Source organism: Pleurodeles waltl, chromosome 7 (assembly GCF_031143425.1).
Source record: "Pleurodeles waltl isolate 20211129_DDA chromosome 7, aPleWal1.hap1.20221129, whole genome shotgun sequence".
Lineage (NCBI taxonomy): Eukaryota > Metazoa > Chordata > Amphibia > Caudata > Salamandridae > Pleurodeles > Pleurodeles waltl.
In genome coordinates, this window is record NC_090446.1 from 774,165,737 (window position 1) to 774,185,612 (window position 19,876).

Here is a 19,876-nt window from a genome sequence, read left to right on the forward strand (position 1 = left end):
AGAGAACTGTTTATATCCTGTCAGCTGACAGTTCCTGAGGGGACAGATAGGCATGGCTCCCAAAATCCACTCTACCGCAGCCTGCTCCTCCGGGTTTAAGAATGCATCTTTAATGGTAGGGCCTTTGACCAGCTTCCCCTTCGAAGAGGACTTCAGTCCGTGGCACTGCACTAGGAAGAGAGAAATGGGGGCTACCAGCGTTTCACTTGCTTAAATGTAGGATGGCAACAAGATAACAGCCCGCCAATCTGGCCACTGCCTGAACAATCACAGCCCATTGGTGAGAGATCAATATTCACAGGAGCCCCAGGATGCTGATTGTCCCTTCCCCCTCCCTCCTGGGGCTCCACTGGTGTCTTTTTGGAATCTCCACTCCATGGGTGAACGACTCCTAGACTGCACCTCTGGCAGCACATCTCACTGCAATCCTGGCAGTCTCCCCAATCCCTACCCCGCACGCACCTATTGAGATCCACCCCGGCAGACAGTCCTCCTTGGCTGTGAATCCCTGGACTTCAGTGGTGCAATCCACCTCTCCAGTGTCAAAGGCCCCAATCCAGGCTCCAGCCACAAAGCAGAGTGACACGGACCTCAGGGGCTAGATGGTCATGCCCACATCGGCTTACCGCAGCACGGCTCCAGGTGTCCCTCTTCCCCTCGCTCTGCCAGCAGCTGTGACGCCGCGCTTTACTACAGGGTCCCTTTTTCAAACTGCGGTTGGGCCGACGCTCCAAGTATCGGAGCGCCGGCATTGGCGCAGCCCGCGTTTCTGTATTTTTTTTTTTTTGCAGCGTGGCCCAGAAAGCACATTTTGTGCTCCCATTTGCGCCGCTGTTCCAGCCTGCTTCCCTGATATTTTTCCTTCCTTACCTGGGGGGGGGAATCCTCTTCTTTCTTCCTTTTTTCTTCTTCTCTTCCCACTTCGCTTCTTTCCTTGTTCTAGTATCCATGTTGTCTTCTTCTTGGTGTTCTTTTTCCCAGCATGCCTTTTTTCTTTTATACTGCTACTTTTTTCCTATTCTTTTCTATTCAGCCTTTCCCAATCCTAGATGGTGTCGCTCTTTCTTCCTGTTTGTCACTTCCTGTCTCCTGGTATATAAGCCCTTCAGTTCTAGTCTTCCTTGTATTGCAAACACTTCCGTTTGGGGGTGATGCTCACTCCTGTTTCTTCGTGTTTTTCTCCAGTTCCAGTTCCTGTTGCTGTTGGTAGAGATTATTCAATTTTTTCCCTTTTTTTCATTATCTTTTTTCCTCTTTTTCAGGAGTTCCTGTGTAGAGGTTTTTCCCAGATTTTTTTTTTTTTTTTTTTAATCTCTGGGACTCCTTCTGGAAGGTATGGTCTGCTTAGGTGTTTTCAGTCAAGCAGCATCATGGCTACTAGAAAGGGTCGCCCTTATCTTGGTCAATCTAGAACCAGCAGAAGACCGGCTGCTTCTTCAAGTTCTTCAGCCAACAGTGGGAAGCGACGTGCAGACTGTGACAGCAGCTGACAGTGCCCCACTAGTACGGCTTCTGGTGCAGCCAAGACCAATGCAGCTCAGAGTCAGTGATCGGCCAAGGCTACTGCTCAATGCGGCTCGGTGCCATCGGTCATTTTCACAGGTGCTATGCCAGCAGTTTCTCGCCCCACTCACGGGCTTGCCAGGTAGAATCTACTGCTCCAAAAGTCTCTTTTCATTGCAGAGGGCTTTTCCCCTTAAGGTATCATTTGATGTTCTGCTGGATGCATGTTTTAAATGGATATTAACTGGCCAATGAGGTTCAGAGCTTAGACGGGGCACATGCTTCCTGGTTTCGGGCCCCGCCGGCGCAGCACAGCTGGGGTTTAAAGAGAGATGAAGACAAATTTTACTAGCTAACACATCAAGAATTTCCAATTCTATTAACGACACAGAGATGAGGATTATGGTTCTCCTTCGTTGCTGTTTATTCTCACAAACTCAACAGAAGCCAGTCAAAGCAATCTTTTACCGAGGCAAAGAAAGAGGACATCAATATGGCGTCAACACATTTTTTAGGAGCAGAGAGACAATGATTGGTGCAGGAGATATGATGTCATGTTTTGGTTGATGGGAAATGTAGCTTATTTAAACGTTTGTTTTCATTGGTTGCTGTTGAGTTTGAAGTAATAAACAGCAAAGAAGGAGAAGCGTAATCCTAAACCGTACTGACATAGAATCAGCATCCACTGCAGCCTGCCTCTGGAACTCATCACAGAATTGCAAAGTTGTAAATGTCAGAGTTTGGGCCACTGAGAGCGGGTGGGGCAGTTGGTTTGGGGGTGATTATGGAGCAGAAGGCCTCTCAGGCCATAGGAATATAGGAAGAACTACTCATCTCCCCACCACTCTCCACTGGCTCCCCATTGTGGATGCTTTGAGACTCCTGAAATGTTAGGTTGACATCGGTTTCCGGAAGTGAGCCCTCGCCGCACGTAGTGGTTTGTGACACTGTAGAGCTCCTGATGTCAGTGCTCATATTGCCTTATCTGCTTTGTGAACGCTGCCTAAAGAGAGATGGTATCTCGTGCAGTAAGGTGGGCCGGCTCGCTGCTGTCCTTGTTCGGAGCAGGCAGCACAGTCAGCGGCTCGACAATACTGTGTTTACCTTCGACCTTGCTGCGCGTTAAACGTACCCGAGATGTACAGCGGACAGGCTGCACTCACTCACGCAGCTTGTGTTCTGTGCTGTGAGCGGGGAAGAGGAGTAATACAGCCTGTTCTTGTTCTTCTTTGCTAGCGTGGTACAACTACCGGATAGCTGCGTAAAAAGACTGAACTGTGTGAGACGACCTTGCTTCTGTTCTCTGCTGTAAAGAACACAATTAATAGACCTCAACAACCTCCAGAACATACCACAGATTAGAAGTCTTTACTAAAAAGCATGCTAGTTAAGAGCGCTGCTGATGTTATCACCACTGGCAACTAGGCGCTTTACAGCGTGAATCCAGAAATATATGCACGTGGTCGTTGTCTCCTTTTAGAGTTACTTTACACATGAAAAGGAGGCAGATGGCGACAATCACGGAGTGTCAGAACAATAAGATGTGCTAAGTGCCTCTGCCCCATTTTACAATGTGAACGCATCGGAGGTGTGCGGCTTTCTTGGCAGGGGCGTATCACATACCCCTGCGGCAGGGGGTGGGGAGATAGGGGCGAGAGGGGCTTCCCTTGGTCAGTCTAAACCCTATGCAGACCTGCCAACTCACAAACTGCCACTCGGCCCATATTTATACTTTTCTAGCGCCGCATTTGCATCGTTATTTGACGCAAAATCGGCGCAAACTTACAAACTACAATTCTATTTTGTTGGTTTGCGCCGTTTTGCGGTGCAAATGCTGTGCTAAAAAAGTATAAATATGGGCCTCAGAGTCACACGATTTCTGTTCCCTTCAAATGGCCACCTGGTAAGGAGTCGAAATCACATGGTGGAAGGAAACGCGAGCTGGAAACCACCGCACAGTACTCCTCTTTGCATGCAGTAAGCAGCCCATGTCCATAAAGGTTCGTGAAAACACCCTAGGACAAGCAACAGCCTCAGCGACCCCCATTTGTTTTAGGGGGTGGGTCCGGGTGGGGCAATGGGGTTGGGCTTGATAGAGGAAATGCCTCCTAAGTGGGTCTCAGACTAGGTTCCAGCTCCGTCTCCTCCAAGGCCCTATGCCCCTCCTTACACAGTGAGTTATTTACAAGTTGGCAGGGCTGTATCCAGGAGATATTGGACTTTATGAGGACCCTTATCACATTCAGTTTCGGGGGAAGTTTGACACCATTTTGTGTTACACCACTGTTTCCCAGCGCCGGTGTAGACCAGGCACATTTGTTCAGTAGGTGCAGTGACACCTGAGCCCACATGCATGAGAGGTCCACTTAATTCTGATAAATACTGTACCTCACTACCCCAAGAGCAGTCAATAGGGTTGCTTTATGTAGGTCAACCATAGCAGCACGCAAGCGCTGTTCTTCTTGACATGTTGCAATCTATTCTGTGGGCTTTAACCATGCCCATTTCAAGCCCATCACTTTCATTAGTTCCTTGGCCTACCTTTCAAAAATCTCTTGATGTCGTTGGTGTTTTACGTTTGTCCCACCTTGAGGCTGTTTTGTTACCGCCTTGGAGACCCGACCCTGTTACACGGATTATTGCATGAGCGGCCATGTACCTTGGTGTGGCGCACTGTTTTTTCTTTTGCCTTGCTGCTTCGCAACAAAGATATCCAATGCCTGGAGAAGTACTGCACCTATAGCCCCTGGGCCCGTGAGAAACTGACCACCGGTGCAGCAACGACCAGTAGGTGGCCCTCACCCTTGCCCAGTTGGTGGCTTGCCCGAGATGCCCCCCTGTGCCCTGCCTGCAATGCCTAAGTGACCCCCGGGTCCCTCCATAGAGTTCTATTGAGAACCCGACACCCTGTTTGCACACTGCACCCGGCCGACCCTCTGCTGCTGGGGGTGTGGTTTTTGTGCCTACTTTGGGTCCCTCCAGTACTCCTCCAAACCCCCCTGGTCTGCCCCCTGACAACACAGGAACGTAAGCAGACTGGAACTGGAGTACCCCTTGTCTCCAAAGGTGCCCATGTTATTTTGACTCCAGTTTGACCTCTGTACCTGACCAGCCCTGTGTTGCTGGTGCTGGGTGTTTGGGGTTGCCTTGATACCCCAACGGTGGGCTACCTATGCCTCGGAGACTGAACCTGTAAGTGTGGCACTTGCCTGCAAAACTGTACTTTACTTACCTCCCCCAGGAACTGTTGAAAATTGCAGTGTTCACTTTTAAAATAGCTTTTTGCCATTTTAAAGAAAACTGTGTACAAAATTGATTCTATTCAAAGTCCTAAGTATTATTATGCAAAGTACCTTTCATTTGATGTACTTACCTGCTAAATGAATCTTGTTGTTCTAAGAATAAATTAACAAAATCATATTTTTCTATATGGAAACCTATTGGCCTGGAGTTGTCATTGAGTGTGTGTTTTCACTTATTGCTTGTGTGTGTACAACAAATGCTTAACACTACCCTCTGATAAGCCTAACTGCTCAACCACACTACCACAAATAGAGCATTAGTATTATCTATTATTGCCTCTGTCAAGCCTCTTGGGGAAGCCCTGGACTCTGTGCACACTATGGGGGTCATTCTAACCCTGGCGGTCCAAGACCGCCAGGGCTAAAATGACGGGGGCACCGCCAACAGGCTGGCGGTGCCCCGCTGGGCATTCTGACCGCGGCGGTTTGACCGCGGTCAGAAGTGTAAAACCGGCGGTCTCCCGCCGGTTTTCCGCTGCCCATTTGAATCCTCCATGGCGGCGCAGCTCGCTGCGCCGCCATGGGGATTCGGACAGCCCATACCGCCATCCTGTTCCTGGCGGTTCGCCCGCCAGGAACAGGATGGCGGTATGGGTTGTCGTGGGGCCCCTGGGGGCCCCTGCAGTGCCCATGCCAATGGCCAATGGCATGGGCACTGCAGGGGCCCCCGTAAGAGGGCCCCACAAAGAATTTCACTGTCTGCATTGTAGACAGTGAAATTCGCGACGGGTGCCACTGCACCCGTCGCACCTTCCCACTCCGCCGGCTCCATTCGGAGCCGGCGTCCTCGTGGGAAGGTAGTTTTGCACTGGGCTGGCGGGTGGCCTTTTGGCGGTCGCCCGCCAGCCCAGTGCAAAACCCAGAATACCCTCAGCGGTCTTCCGACCGCGGAGCCCGCCGCCCGCCAGACTTAGAATCACACCCTATATCTCATTTTGATATAGTATTTACAGAGCCAGCCTCTTACAAGCCCAAACTTTATACAAAGGTATTACAGCTCTTTACATGAGCACCGGTTACATTACACAAGAACACATTCATTTTTGGTAGCAAGGGGAGATTAAGTGATTTGTCCAGAATCTAGGATGTTGAGCCGGAGCCAGGAATCGAACTGTGTTCACCAGCTTCAAAGTCAGCAGCTCTGAAGACAATTCTATACTTTCAGACTTCCAAACTGGATTCCGCCCAGGAAGAAGCACTGAATTGGCACTCATGGCAATCTGGGACGATCTTAAAAACACAGTCGACCGAAATGGAGTTGCTGCACTACTTCTCTTGGACCTCTCAGCTGCCTTTGATACGGTTGACCATGACACCCTAACTCAAAGACTCCACAAAGCCGGCATACAAGGGATTGCTCTCGACTGGATTACTTCCTGTCTTCAAAAAAGAGAAAATATCATCCACTCGCCCCCTTTCTCGTCCAAACCCTACCTCACAAAAGCAGGGGTCCCCCAAGGGTCAATCATCTCACCTTTGCTTTTCAACATCTACATGATATCTTTACCAGTACTGATCAATGATTTTCATCTCACATGCTACAACTATGCAGATGACACACAAATACTACTTAAATTAGAAGGCCCCAAAAACATTGAAAACTCACAAATCTTCAGTTGCCTCAGAGCCGTTGATCAGTGGATGACCTGGAGCCATCTCAAACTAAATACCTCCAAAACAGAAATACTCATATGTGGTGACTGGAAAAATTAAGACCCTCTGTGCGTCTGGCCTGACGATCTCGGACCACCTCCTCAATTATCCAAGGAAGTTAAAAACCTAGGAATCACCATGGATTCCAAGTTAACTATGAATGCCCAAGTAGACAAATTAGCACGCACAAGCTTCATCACCTTAAAGACTTTACAACGCATCTTCCCCCACCTCGGATTTCCACACAAGGTGCAAGCTACTATCTCGCTTGTACTATCCAAACTGGATTATGCCAATAGCCTCTACCATGGATCATCTCTATCTGTTATGAAAAAACTACAACGTATCCAGAATTCCGCAGCCAGGCTACTACTACATATAAAGCCGCAAGCCCACATCTCCCCTGCCTTGAGAGCACTACACTGGTTACCTGTTGCCAGAAGATGCACTTTCAAGCTGCTTTGTATCACCCACAAAGCTATACATGGAACAGGACCGCTTTTTATCAGAAAGAAAATTACCAAATACATCCAACAAAGAACCCTCCGCTCAAGATTGGCACCCCGCCTTAGAACACCACCATACAAGAAAAAGACTATAGGTGGTACATCCTTCTCCGCCCAAGCAGCCAAACTATGGAATTCATTACCCCCAACTATAAGAGCCACAGATAACTTTCTTGTCTTCAGAAAACTACTCAAGAGTTGGCTCTTTCCTTCATAACCACCTTTTTCAAACAACTATGAACTGCATATGCCTATGTGGATAAATATTTTTTTTCAGATTATATGTATATTTTTATTTATTTATAGTTTCTTTGGAAAATATGTATTGCTACTATGTCATAACAATAAATTACACACACACTCTTTAAACCTGTCTGACTAAGTATTTTTTACCCATGATTCTAAATATGTATTGTATGTGCATATGTATGTGTATTCATGTGTATATATATATGTATGTGTATATGTTGTTTCTGTGCTTGGCATGTTCGTGGATCATTGCATGGCTCCTGGGTGGGTTGTTATACTAGATATCTATGAATTCCTGCTCTCATCTTATCACACTTATCTACTCATCACTCTTATGTCATGTCTCTATCAAACTATCCTCCATTCTCACTCTGACTCATCCCAAATCCCTTCTACCACTTTCATCTCCTAAATATCTCTGCCTAAGCTCTTCCCTCCACTTCCACATCTACCTCACCAAACCTCACTCTACCTCTGTGACCTCCCACACAACCCTACTAAATTCTCCTGCATTCACCTCACCCTGCTACTATGCTCTCCCTAACCCTTCCACATACTCTTCCCCCTCCACCCCCCCTTTACTCATCCCAAGCCTTTGGGTTGAGTAAATGAAGGATATACTCCCAATTAACACTTCTGGATTTCTTTCCTCCTCCACCCCTCCATTACTCCAGTCAATCTAACTAACAAACTCTCATATCCACGGCTCAAATGAACTCATAATAATACTAAAACTGTACTCATTATTTAACAATACTAATCCATCACTAATTCTTGTTGGGTTCCGGAGTAGCGTTCTACTCATCGAAAAGCGCTTCGACACCTCGTCAGGGGTAGTAAGCGCTATATAAATACGATTACAATACAATACAATACAATTATGCCACATACTCTTTTTGTCTGGTGCATCTTGGGGCAGTCTGGCAATGACTTGGGTTTTTATATAGCACTTGGTAGTACAGGTTTTGCCATTTCGTAGCGCTGCAAAGCTGATGCCATTCTTAACAAAATCGCTATAATTGATGTGCATCGACCTTGCAGAGATGAAGAGTTTAAAAAACTATGGGGGTCATTCTAACCCTGGCGGTAAAAACCGCCAGGGCGAATGACCGCGGTAGCACCGCCAACAGGCTGGCGGTGCACCGCTGGGCATTCTGACCGCGGCGGTTCAGCCGCGGCCAGAAACGGAAAGTCGCTGCCCTTGAGAATCCTCCATGGCGGCGGAGCGCGCTCCGCCGCCATGGGGATTCTGACACCCCCTACCGCCAGGAAGGTCTCCCGCCAGGAACAGGATGGCGGTAGGGGGTGCCGCGGGGCCCCTGGGGGCCCCTGCAGTGACCATGCCAATGGCATGGGCACTGCAGGGGCCCCTGTAAGAGGGCCCCAAAAAGAATTTCAGTGTCTGCCTAGCAGACACTGAAATTCGCGACGGGTGCTACTGCACCCGTCGCACTCCAGCAACTCCGCCGGCTCCATTCGGAGCCAGCTTCATCGTTGCTGGGTCTTTCCCGCTGTGCTGGCGGGCGGCCTTTTGGCGGTTGCCCGCCAGCACAGCGGGAAAGCCAGAATGGCCGCCGCGGTCTTGTGACCGCGGTGCGGTCATTTGGCGGTAACCGCATGGCGGGCGGCGACCGCCGCCCGCCGCGGTTAGAATCACCGCCTATGTCAGGATTATAATCTGTGCCATTCTCATTCTGTCAAGACCTCTGCAGTGGGTGGATTAACCGACTGACTTGAGTAGAGCTTAACACTAGGCAATAGCCCATGCTTTTGATAACCTCCGGAGGGTCACCAACCAAGCACATAAGTTAATTCTAGGCAAGAAGATGGCAGAAGGTGTGGTCTCCAAAAAGGTGGAAAAAGAGTCATGACGCCAGACCCAAGCACTTCAAGGTCTCATGCTTGATAGCAAAAAACATCTAGCCTTTGGCTGTAAATTAGGACTCTTCAAATAGAGTTCAGTTAGCATGAACTCAATACAGAGGTATTACAGCACTTTACATGATCACCGGTCACATTACACAAAAACACATTCATATTTGGTAGCAAGGGGAGATTAAGTGATTTCCTGTATTCACAGGATGTTAAGCCAGCACCTAGACTTGAACCATGTTCCCCAGCTTCAAAGTCAGAAGCTCTGGCCCTTACGCCACATCCTCTTCCCTAGGGTTCTTTATCTGGTGCATGCTGGGGCAGTCTGGGAATAACTTGTTTTTTACATAGCGCTTGGTAATACAGGTTCTACCATCTTATAGCGCTGCAAAGCAGGTGCCATTCTTAACAAAATCACTATAATTCATTTGCATTGGCCTTGCAGAGATGAAGAGGTGAAAAAGTTATGTCAGGCTTGTAATCTGTGACATTCTCATTCTGTCAAGAACTCTGCATTGGGTGCATTAATCAACTGACTTGAGTAGAGCTTAACACTAGGCAATAGCACATGCTCTTGATAACCTCCAGAGGGTCACTAACCAAGCACATAGGTAAATTCTAGGCAAGAAGATGGCAAAAGGTGTTGTCTCCAAAATGGTGGAAAAGGAGTTGTGACTCCAGACCTGAGCATTTCACGGCCCCAAGCTTGATAGCAAAAAACATCTAGCGTTTGGACGTAAATTGGGCCTCTTCAAATAGAGTTCAGTTAGTAGAGGCAGCCAATTTCCTGACCCTGTAGCACAAAGAAGCTAACACAGTAAGAGGTGCAGCATGTCATAGGGCACAAAAGTGGAGCAAACTCCATCACTTTCTCCTGTCAGAATTCACTGGTGTCATGGCTTTGACAGTCCCCTCACAGCTACTGTGATCTTGCAAATGCCACTTCCGGAAGTGCTGTCTAAAATAGTGCTCGAATAGCAGTGCTTCCTGTTTGAAGAGGCCCCACTTAAACCCCCCCCCCCAGTCGCTGTCAGAGGCGCAGAGCACTTCCACATCACCCACTGGATTTCTATGCATAATGATCCATGCATCGTCGGTCACTGTCCAGTAATGTTTTACCTGCTCTCCTCTCTTCCTATCCCAGACTTCATGTAACCACTTCACTAAATTCCATGCATCATTTGATGTAAACTCTATGCATTATTCCCGATTGCTGTGGTTACCAAGTATATGGAAAATCAATGTCCCAAAAATATCTTTCTGACCCTATCAAGGGGCCCTTTTCTCACTCCTGCTTCTAACAGTGTTCCTCTCAGTTCTTCATCATGCATTCCCATGTCTATACATATGTGTGTCTGTTTATATGGGTACGCACACAAGGACTACATCTCAAAGTCAGTCCTGGACAGTAACAGTAAAGACTCCATGGGCAGGAGATGTTTTAAAAAGGAGAACTCTTGTTTCACAATCTGTGGCCGCCAGAACCAGCCACTGCTTGTACTTATGTAACCCAAATGTGTTGTTGTGACTTAAGTCTTTTTGTATAAGACAACAAAGAAAGACTATAATTAGATGCTATGACAATTCCAGATTTGTTACTGGCACAACATTGATAGGTTATTATAATATGATTTGCACATGGCCACGGTAGAAAGACCCTAGACAATTGAAATAGTGTACATCAAGTGGGTTTTTTACATAATTGCATCACACATTTTGATCACATCACAAATATTTGAAATTTGAGGTACCGGCATTTAAGTAAAGGTAGCCTGAATATGGGCTAGGTAGCTCACAGGCCTAATGTGTCCTCGGCAAAGATCTGTGTGGCAGCAAGGAGTAAATGTTTGACTCTCAGAGGGGATAGCTTTGCCTTTCATCATCCAGGGTGATACCACCGGAGCCTCTGAATGGTATATCACACCATCATTGCATGGAAGAGACCGGCCGTCACTGAACTAACACACTGAGCTCAGGCTACCACTATCCCAGTTAGTTAGAACTTTTAGAACCTAGCGAAAGAGGTGCCACAGCTTCAGATGACGCCATACAGAAGGCAAAAATTGTGCAAAACAAACGGTGGAAAGATCATATATATGTCTGTCTCTTGGTCCTTTCCTAGTCCTGGAGTCATGTTTTGTCATGGTTTTATGTGTGATGCCATGTGGTTTCTCAGGATTTTGTATGTCAGCTGGAAACAGGAGAAGCTACTCAAGGAATAAGGTGATAAAATCACACTGCTGGTGGGACAATGCCACATAGATGACTGATTACTTACCTTCTGTACTGATTCACATGGCAATAAATGCTTCAACACGTATATGTACCTGCCGCATGTGCTGTGCATCTGTGTCTTCTCTTCAGACTGCCTATGGCGGGCAAAAGTATGTGGCAGAGGTGCCTGAATTATGTGGCTAGAAAGTTCAAATTGTGATGCTTAATGCTGCACATTTAGTGGTAACATTATTTAGCTATTTTGTCCTTTAACACATTAATGTGGTCTGAGCAAAGGTTTCTCCTTATTAGTACAAGTTTGATGCACAACCACAAGAGTCAGCAACTAAAAAGTGATCAGATGACCTCTGCAAATGATCTGCCTTTCAGCTGAATATGCCAGTCACAGAATAGCATAATTCCAGTGGCCCTTCCTCTTACTAACATGCATCAAGAGGAGACAGTGCATGTTTAATGTGGGCCACATAAATGATTGTTATGATTTTATTATTATTGTTATTGCATTAGTTGTGTGATGGGGTTATGAAGAGGAATGTATCTTTACGACTGCACTACATATAAATGATGGAGTCTAGGAGGAGTTAATATTTTATCTAAAGTAATACATGATTCCTATTTATGACTTGTGAAGCACTGAGAATTTGTGGCTGGCACAACATCTATTTATGCTTCACAGACTTGGACACATCCTCTCCCAGCATCACAACAACATTGATCTGTTTCCGAGCAGCTGTTCACGGCATCTTCAATACAAACAAATATTCATGTCATGTGACCAGACTATTTCTGGACATCTTCTTTGACTTTAAGACGGTCAGAGCTGAGTCTCTGCCTGAGAGAGACATGACTATCTTAGCTTATTCTAATTGTGTGTTCTGCGACTACACACCAGAAGTACACTAATGCGGTATGCTTTATATTTGTTGCATTTGGGGGTGCACAAGTTCCAATTCAGAGGATATATGGTCTAACCAAACTCTGTAGTGTAAGGAATGTGCCTTGTGGAGTCACCTAGTGGTTAGGTGAAATTATTGCCAATTTACATTAAAAACCTATGTAGGGACTGCACAATTGGCAGAGTTATATTTTGCCAGAGGAGCTGAAAATTGCACCACTCCCTCGCCCAGCTGTTCCGACCGAACGTCCATTGAATGGCTGTTCCAAATTAATTCTCACATGCTTTGACCCAGCTTGTAATGCAACAAACAAACTAAAAATAATGGAGCGGAATGTACCTCACCGTGTCCCAGAATATTGTATTCATTATTACAATTCACACAGAGCTGCTTGCCACCTGGAAAAAGTCTGTGTAATTTCCATGTGCCACACAAACAAACTGTGTCAAAACCGGAAAGGGGGCCAAACATCAGCATGATAAAACACAAGGCACCATCATTGCGGTATCCAGTGGCACAACAGTGACTTGGACAGTGGCCAACCTTGGCTGAATCAATGTCCACATCCTGGTCTGCAGGTACATTTTGAATGCAAACCTTTTCCCAGCCCATAATTGGGCAACATGAGATTTATTTGTCAAATGATTTCCTGGAAAGAAGGAAGTTAGGCTTATGTACCCCATAGCACTCATTGTTCAATTCACAGTCAATTGGATGAATAGGTTCAACGTACTTGTATAAATGGCTTGATTTACAAAAGTGGAATAAGAATTTGAACTTATAACTGATTTCACCTACACATAATATAACACCTGTATTATGTAACATTAGGTTGGAGTAAATCTGCTCTCATGGGTGTGGAGGGTGTATTCCACAATGGGGAAGCCATGGAGAGTTTGTACACACTGACAAATGTATGAATTGGTAACTACTCACAAACATTCTCAGCCTGGAAAAGTTTAGAGACTTAGGCCCTCATTATGACATTGGCGCTAAGTGCCGCTTACCACCATGCTGACTGCCGCTAACATACCGCAGCGGTATACCGCCACACGTATTATGACCCACAACTGGAAATCCGCCACTATACAGACACACACACAAGTCCGCCAGCACAAAGGTCAGTGATAAACTGGCGGTACCAAAACCCACACCATTACGCCAACAGAAATATGCCGCCAGCATTATGACACACGAATCACCGCGGCGGTCATTCAACCGTGGTAAACCATTGGTGGAACAGACCACCGCACCCAAAATACACACACACACACACACACACAAAACAACACCACATTGGACAATTAAAACTACACACACCTGACACACATACACACACCACACCCACACCACTATAAAACCCTTTCCGAAAAAACAAAAATTGACAACTGAGAGAGAGACACGACAGGAACACCCACTGAATCAGAGCCACAGAACACCATCACCCATACACCATCCACGCACCTCACAGCACATACCCCAACACATCACCCCACACACACTCACACAAACCACACACACTACACCCAATGCACCACAAAGACACCCGAGGTTCACAGAGGAGGAGGTAAGGGTCATGGTGGAGGAAATTGCTAGGAAGATGGGTGTAACAGGCGAGGTGCCGATCCCGGGTCCGAAGCTCCCGTCGGGGAAGAAAACCGATACCCCGGGGGCACGGAGGAGGATTTCCCTATAGTGACGTATGACGCGGAGGGCGTCATAAAGAGAAAAAGAGAAGACGGACGGGAAGAGAGGTCGGAGGAAAAGGAGGAGCCGAGAACGCGGAGAAGCCGAGGAGAGGAAACCACCATCATCCAGGAGCCGGAGGAAGAGCGTGAAAACACCGTGGCAGGAGAGCAGAGCACGAAAGGAGAACCCACCTTCACCCAGGATCTGAAGGGAGAGGAAGACACCGCCAGCAAAGTGATCGAGACGGAGGGAGAGACCCGGAAGTCAGGACGCCTCGAGGACAAGAAGAACCAGTGGGCGACCCCCAACCCGACCGAAGAGAAATCGGGGGACCACCTACGTGCCGGCCGCGCCCCTGGAGGGACGTGGCCCTCCCAGGTACGACTATACCCTGCCTGGCAGACTCTGTCAGGTTGGCTCACAGGGAAAAGAGGGAGGTGGGGGGAGAAAAGGGAGGACGGGGAGGTTTCGTTAAAAGAAGGGCATAGACCTGCAGAGAGAGGGGAAACCCCTTTACTTAACCCACGGACTGGGACACCTCCCGAGAAACCCTAGAAAGAAGAGAAGGGGTTGTCTGGGAAAAAAGGGGAGAGAAGACACAATAAATAAATAGAGAAACCCACCACAACCAGCACCGCCGCCCCTACCTGTTTCACAACCCCTACTAACCCCTATCTGATTCCTTACCTTAGCCCTACTTCATTTTCACTTACCTGATTATTTTTATTTTTTCTTTCTTTTGAGGAATACGGGCGACCGGAGGACGGGAAACCAGACCGCCTCAAGACGGAGCCAAGACACCACCAGAGCCTGGAAAGGGAAAAGAAAAGGGGCTTTGAGGAAATAGAAATTAGGGCTGATCTTGTGAAGAGGAACAAGAGAGGACTGGCCAAGATATAAATAAAACAGTATTATTCCCTCAAATAGCAGTGCCTGTCGTCTTCTTCCAATATCTTGCATACGTCAGATAACGAACCCATTTACAGTGGTGTCAGAAGTGGGATATTGGAACAAGCGACAGGAGAATTCTAGAAAATGGAGGGTGCACCCACAATGGCCGACATGATGCAGCAACTGGCTGAGGGCCAACGCCATCTGCAAATTGTATGGGAGGAACAACAGAAGGCTGCCAAGGTGGAAAGGGAGGCTCTGCAAAATGCACTTAAAAGTCAGGCCACTATCATGGCCAACAATCAGTTGGTACATGACAACGCCATAAAAACTTTGACTGATACCATTGCCGCAACTAGGGTACATCCAAATGTACCGAGTTCCGTTTTGCAGAGATATCAGGAAGGCGAAGATCCCGACGCCTTCTTTACTAACTTTGAACGCGTTGCCCTTTCAGCCACCTGGCCGCAGGACAGATGGGGTCAATATATCGCTCCCTTGTTAACCGGGACACTTCAAGCAGCATATCAAGCGGTTAACCCGGGAGGAACAACGCCCTATCCGGACATCAAGAAGAGTATCCTAGAAAGGGTCGGCTTTGATACAGAACATTATCGGGTTCGCTTCCGGAAGGCCAAGTGGGGCCCCGCTGAGAACCCTTGAGCCTTATATTTTCGGGTCAAAGACCTAGGTCTCAAATGGCTTGGACCCATAGGGACGAATAGGGAAGACGTTATCGAGGCCGTCCTCCTAGAACAATATTTAGATGCCCTACCCACCAATACTCGCCATTGGATCAAGCAACACCCAAACCCCGACACGAATACTACTATTGAGCTGGCCTGCGCTTTCCACCGCTCCCTCGAATTCAAAACACCACTCCCGCGGTTGTTACCTCAACCCGTTAGGCAAAACCCGGGACAATCCGCAGCCACGGGGAAAAGGGCCAATAGAGGAACCGGGAAGAATACGAGGGATGGAAAAGCCATATTGGCAGCAGCCCCAATGTTTTAGTTGTGGGGAATGGGGACACATTGCCCGCTTTTGTCCTTTGAAGGCCGGAAAACCCGAACCCATGGAAATAGGGGTTACGAGAGGCCGGGTATTCTACACCGGGGGGAAAGAAACCCAATACAAAAAGATAGTGTCCATTAATGGAAGGGATACGTTAGCGCTCATCGACTCCGGATGTAGCCAGTCCGTAATTAGAGCGGACCTAATTACTGAGCATAACCTTGACCCGGATTTCACGGTATCCATATGCTGCATTCATGGGGAAACAAGGGAATATCCCCTAATATGGACTACCCTTTTTTGGGAAGGAAAGGAGACCCCCATACGGCTGGGGGTAGTTGAAGGTTTGGTGGAAGAAGCCATCATAGGAACAGACTTTAAAGACTTTCCGATCCTATTAGACAGCACACAGAGTAAGAATGACCTGGATGCCTGGTTGGGAAGCGCCCCTTTTTCTGAATTAACCATACCAACCCCGGTGATCCGCTATAAACCCACTAAAAGAGAGAAACGAGAAGCCAGGAAGTCCTATGGAAGAGGAGATATGAACCACGATAGTCTTAATGCACAGGTACTTGCCCTCGTTGGTCTCCCACCCTTCCGATGTAGTCAAAGAGACGATCCCAGTCTGATCCATGCCTGGAAAAGCGCCAAACCTCGAACCATAGATGATAAGGGTCCCTCCTTTATAATAAATAGAAATCTGCTATATCGGATCACCAGTAACGAGAGAGGGGAAAAGAAACAATTATTGGTTCCCGAACCCTATAGGCAGCAGGTGTTGCATCTAGCCCATAATCAGCAGGGGGGTGGTCATTATGGGAGAGAGAAAACCGAGGAGTACCTATTAAGGAAGTTCTATTGGCCTGGGTTTTTTTCTCATATCAGAAAGTTCTGTCAACAATGCCCTAGATGTCAGTTGATCGATCCCGGACCCAAGAAAAAAGCCCCCCTACATCCTCTGCCCATTATTGACGTACCTTTCTCTAGAATAGGAATGGATTTAGTCGGGCCACTTCTACCGTCTTCCAAGGGATACCGATATATCCTAGTATTGGTCGACTACACCTCTAGATATCCGGAAGCTATCCCCCTAAGCAGTATTAGCACCAAAAGTGTCGCCAACGCCATGATAAGTTTCTTCTCATGAATAGGGTTTCCCCGAGAAATATTGACGGACCAAGGGACCCAGTTTATGTCCAACCTAATGGCTCAGATCTGTCAAATATTAGGGATACGACAGCTAAGGACAGCGGTTTATCATCCCCAGACAGACGGATTAGTAGAGAGGTATAATCGCACCCTAAAGACCCTCCTGAGAAAGACGATTTCCGAGTCAGGTAAAGATTGGGACAAGAAACTTCCTCTAGTGTTATATGCGGTCAGAACCCATGAACAAGCCTCTACAGGGCATAGTCCATTCGAACTGCTGTTTGGGCGACAGCCTAGAACCCTATTGGACATGGCAGCTGAACTATGGGAGGAAGACGAAAACGGGGAAAAGCCTCTCCTAGAGTACACTAGCGAGTTAAAGTCTCGACTACAAACAATATGGGAAGATGTGAGAGGGCATATGGAAAAAGCCCAGGAGAAACAGAAGCAATACTATGATAGGAACACGCAAGTGCGATCTTTTGTAGAGGGAGACCGAGTATTAGTGCTTTTACCCAGTTCAGACAATAAACTCTTGGCAAAATGGCAAGGACCCTATAAAGTAATAGCAGCAGTAACTCCTGTTACCTATAAGCTACAACTAACAACTAATCCCAACCGATTTCAGATCTTTCATGTTAACTTACTAAAAAGATGGGAGGAATCACAGGTGGATCAAAATATGAACTGTTTAATTAATACAGTAAAAGAGCTAGAAATAGGGTGGTGCCCCACGGACCCCCCCCCCAAGGGGCGAGGTACCCCTCCGAAATGCAGAGTTAACAGTGCAACAGAACCAACAACTAAACCAACTCCTTAATAAGCAGCCCCACATATTTTCCCCGATTCCAGGTAAAACAGATCTAATCCACCACCAGATTATAACCCAACCGGGAAAAATAATCCGATTACGCCCCTATAGCATTCCCGAAGCAAGGAAGGTCATAGTTGAAGAGGAGGTAAAAAGAATGTTAGACATGGGTATTATAGAGCCGTCCCAAAGCCCCTGGTGCTCCCCGGTGGTATTAGTGCCAAAACCGGACGGATCTATACGTTTCTGTATCGACTTTAGACAAGTCAATGCCGTGTCCCAATTTGACACGTATCCTCTTCCCAGGGTAGACGAACTTCTAGAACGGCTGGGTAAAGCTAAATACATGTCTACCCTGGACCTAACCAAGGGGTACTGGCAGATTCCTTTAGCTAAAGCAGATAAAGAAAAAACGGCGTTCTCCACCTCTTCCGGTCTATATCACTTTAAAGTACTTCCCTTTGGACTACATGGGGCCCCCGCCACTTTTCAGAGACTTATCGATACTATATTGCGACCACATACCAGATACGCAGCCGCCTATCTGGATGACATCGTTATTCATAGCGAAACCTGGGAAGATCATTTATCCCATTTAGAACTGATCATTAAAGCACTGGCGGCGGCCGGATTGACCGCCAATCCTTCCAAGAGCCGGCTGGCCTTCAATGAGATTCCATATCTGGGGTATCATATTGGAAACGGGAATATTAGACCACAAATGAGTAAAATTGAAGCCATTTTACGCATAAGAGCACCCAGTACAAAAAAGGAGATCCGTTCCTTCCTCGGACTAGTGGGATATTATCGTAGATTCATACCCCACTACTCTACAGTGGCCGCCCCTCTCACTGACCTGTTGAGGAAAGGTCAACCTAAGATCATCACAAGTTTAACTATTCTACAGTCCCATAGCTATCGTACCTTACAACGATGTCTAACCACGCAACCGGTATTAAAATGTCCTGAGTTCAGCCGTCCCTTCCACCTCCAAACAGACGCATCGGACGTAGGCCTGGGTGCACTACTTTTTCAAAAAGATGAAAATGAGATAAGCCATCCAGTGGTCTTCATTAGTCGCAAGCTATTTCCACGGGAACAGAACTATCCCATAATAGAGCGTGAGTGCCTGGCCATTAAATGGGCTGTGGAAAGTCTTCAGTATTATCTCCTAGGGAGGTCCTTCCTTTTATACACCGACCACGCACCTCTTACCTGGCTCTCGAGGTATAAAGATACCAACGTTCGCATTTTAAGATGGTTTATGGAGCTTCAACCTTTCTCCTTCCAGGTTTGTCATCTCCCTGGGGACCTTATGGGGCAAGTGGACTATCTGTCTCGATTTCCGGGACCTGGGGGGCTCGAACAGCCCCATCCAAGGGAGGGGATGTGTAACGGGCGAGGTGCCGATCCCGGGTCCGAAGCTCCCGTCGGGGAAGAAAACCGATACCCCCGGGGCACGGAGGAGGATTTCCCTATAATGACGTATGACGCGGAGGGCGTCATAAAGAGAAAAAGAGAAGACGGACGGGAAGAGAGGTCGGAGGAAAAGGAGGAGCCGAGAACGCGGAGAAGCCGAGGAGAGGAAACCACCATCATCCAGGAGCCGGAGGAAGAGCGTGAAAACACTGTGGCAGGAGAGCAGAGCACGAAAGGAGAACCCACCTTCACCCAGGATCTGAAGGGAGAGGAAGACACCGCCAGCAAAGTGATCGAGACGGAGGGAGAGACCCGGAAGTCGGGACGCCTCGAGGACAAGAAGAACCAGTGGGCGACCCCCAACCCGACCGAAGAGAAATCGGGGGACCACCTACGTGCCGGCCGCGCCCCTGGAGGGACGTGGCCCTCCCAGGTACGACTATACCCTGCCTGGCAGACTCTGTCAGGTTGGCTCACAGGGAAAAGAGGGAGGTGGGGGGAGAAAAGGGAGGACGGGGAGGTTTCGTTAAAAGAAGGGCATAGACCTGCAGAGAGAGGGGAAACCCCTTTACTTAACCCACGGACTGGGACACCTCCCGAGAAACCCTAGAAAGAAGAGAAGGGGTTGTCTGGGAAAAAAGGGGAGAGAAGACACAATAAATAAATAGAGAAACCCACCACAAC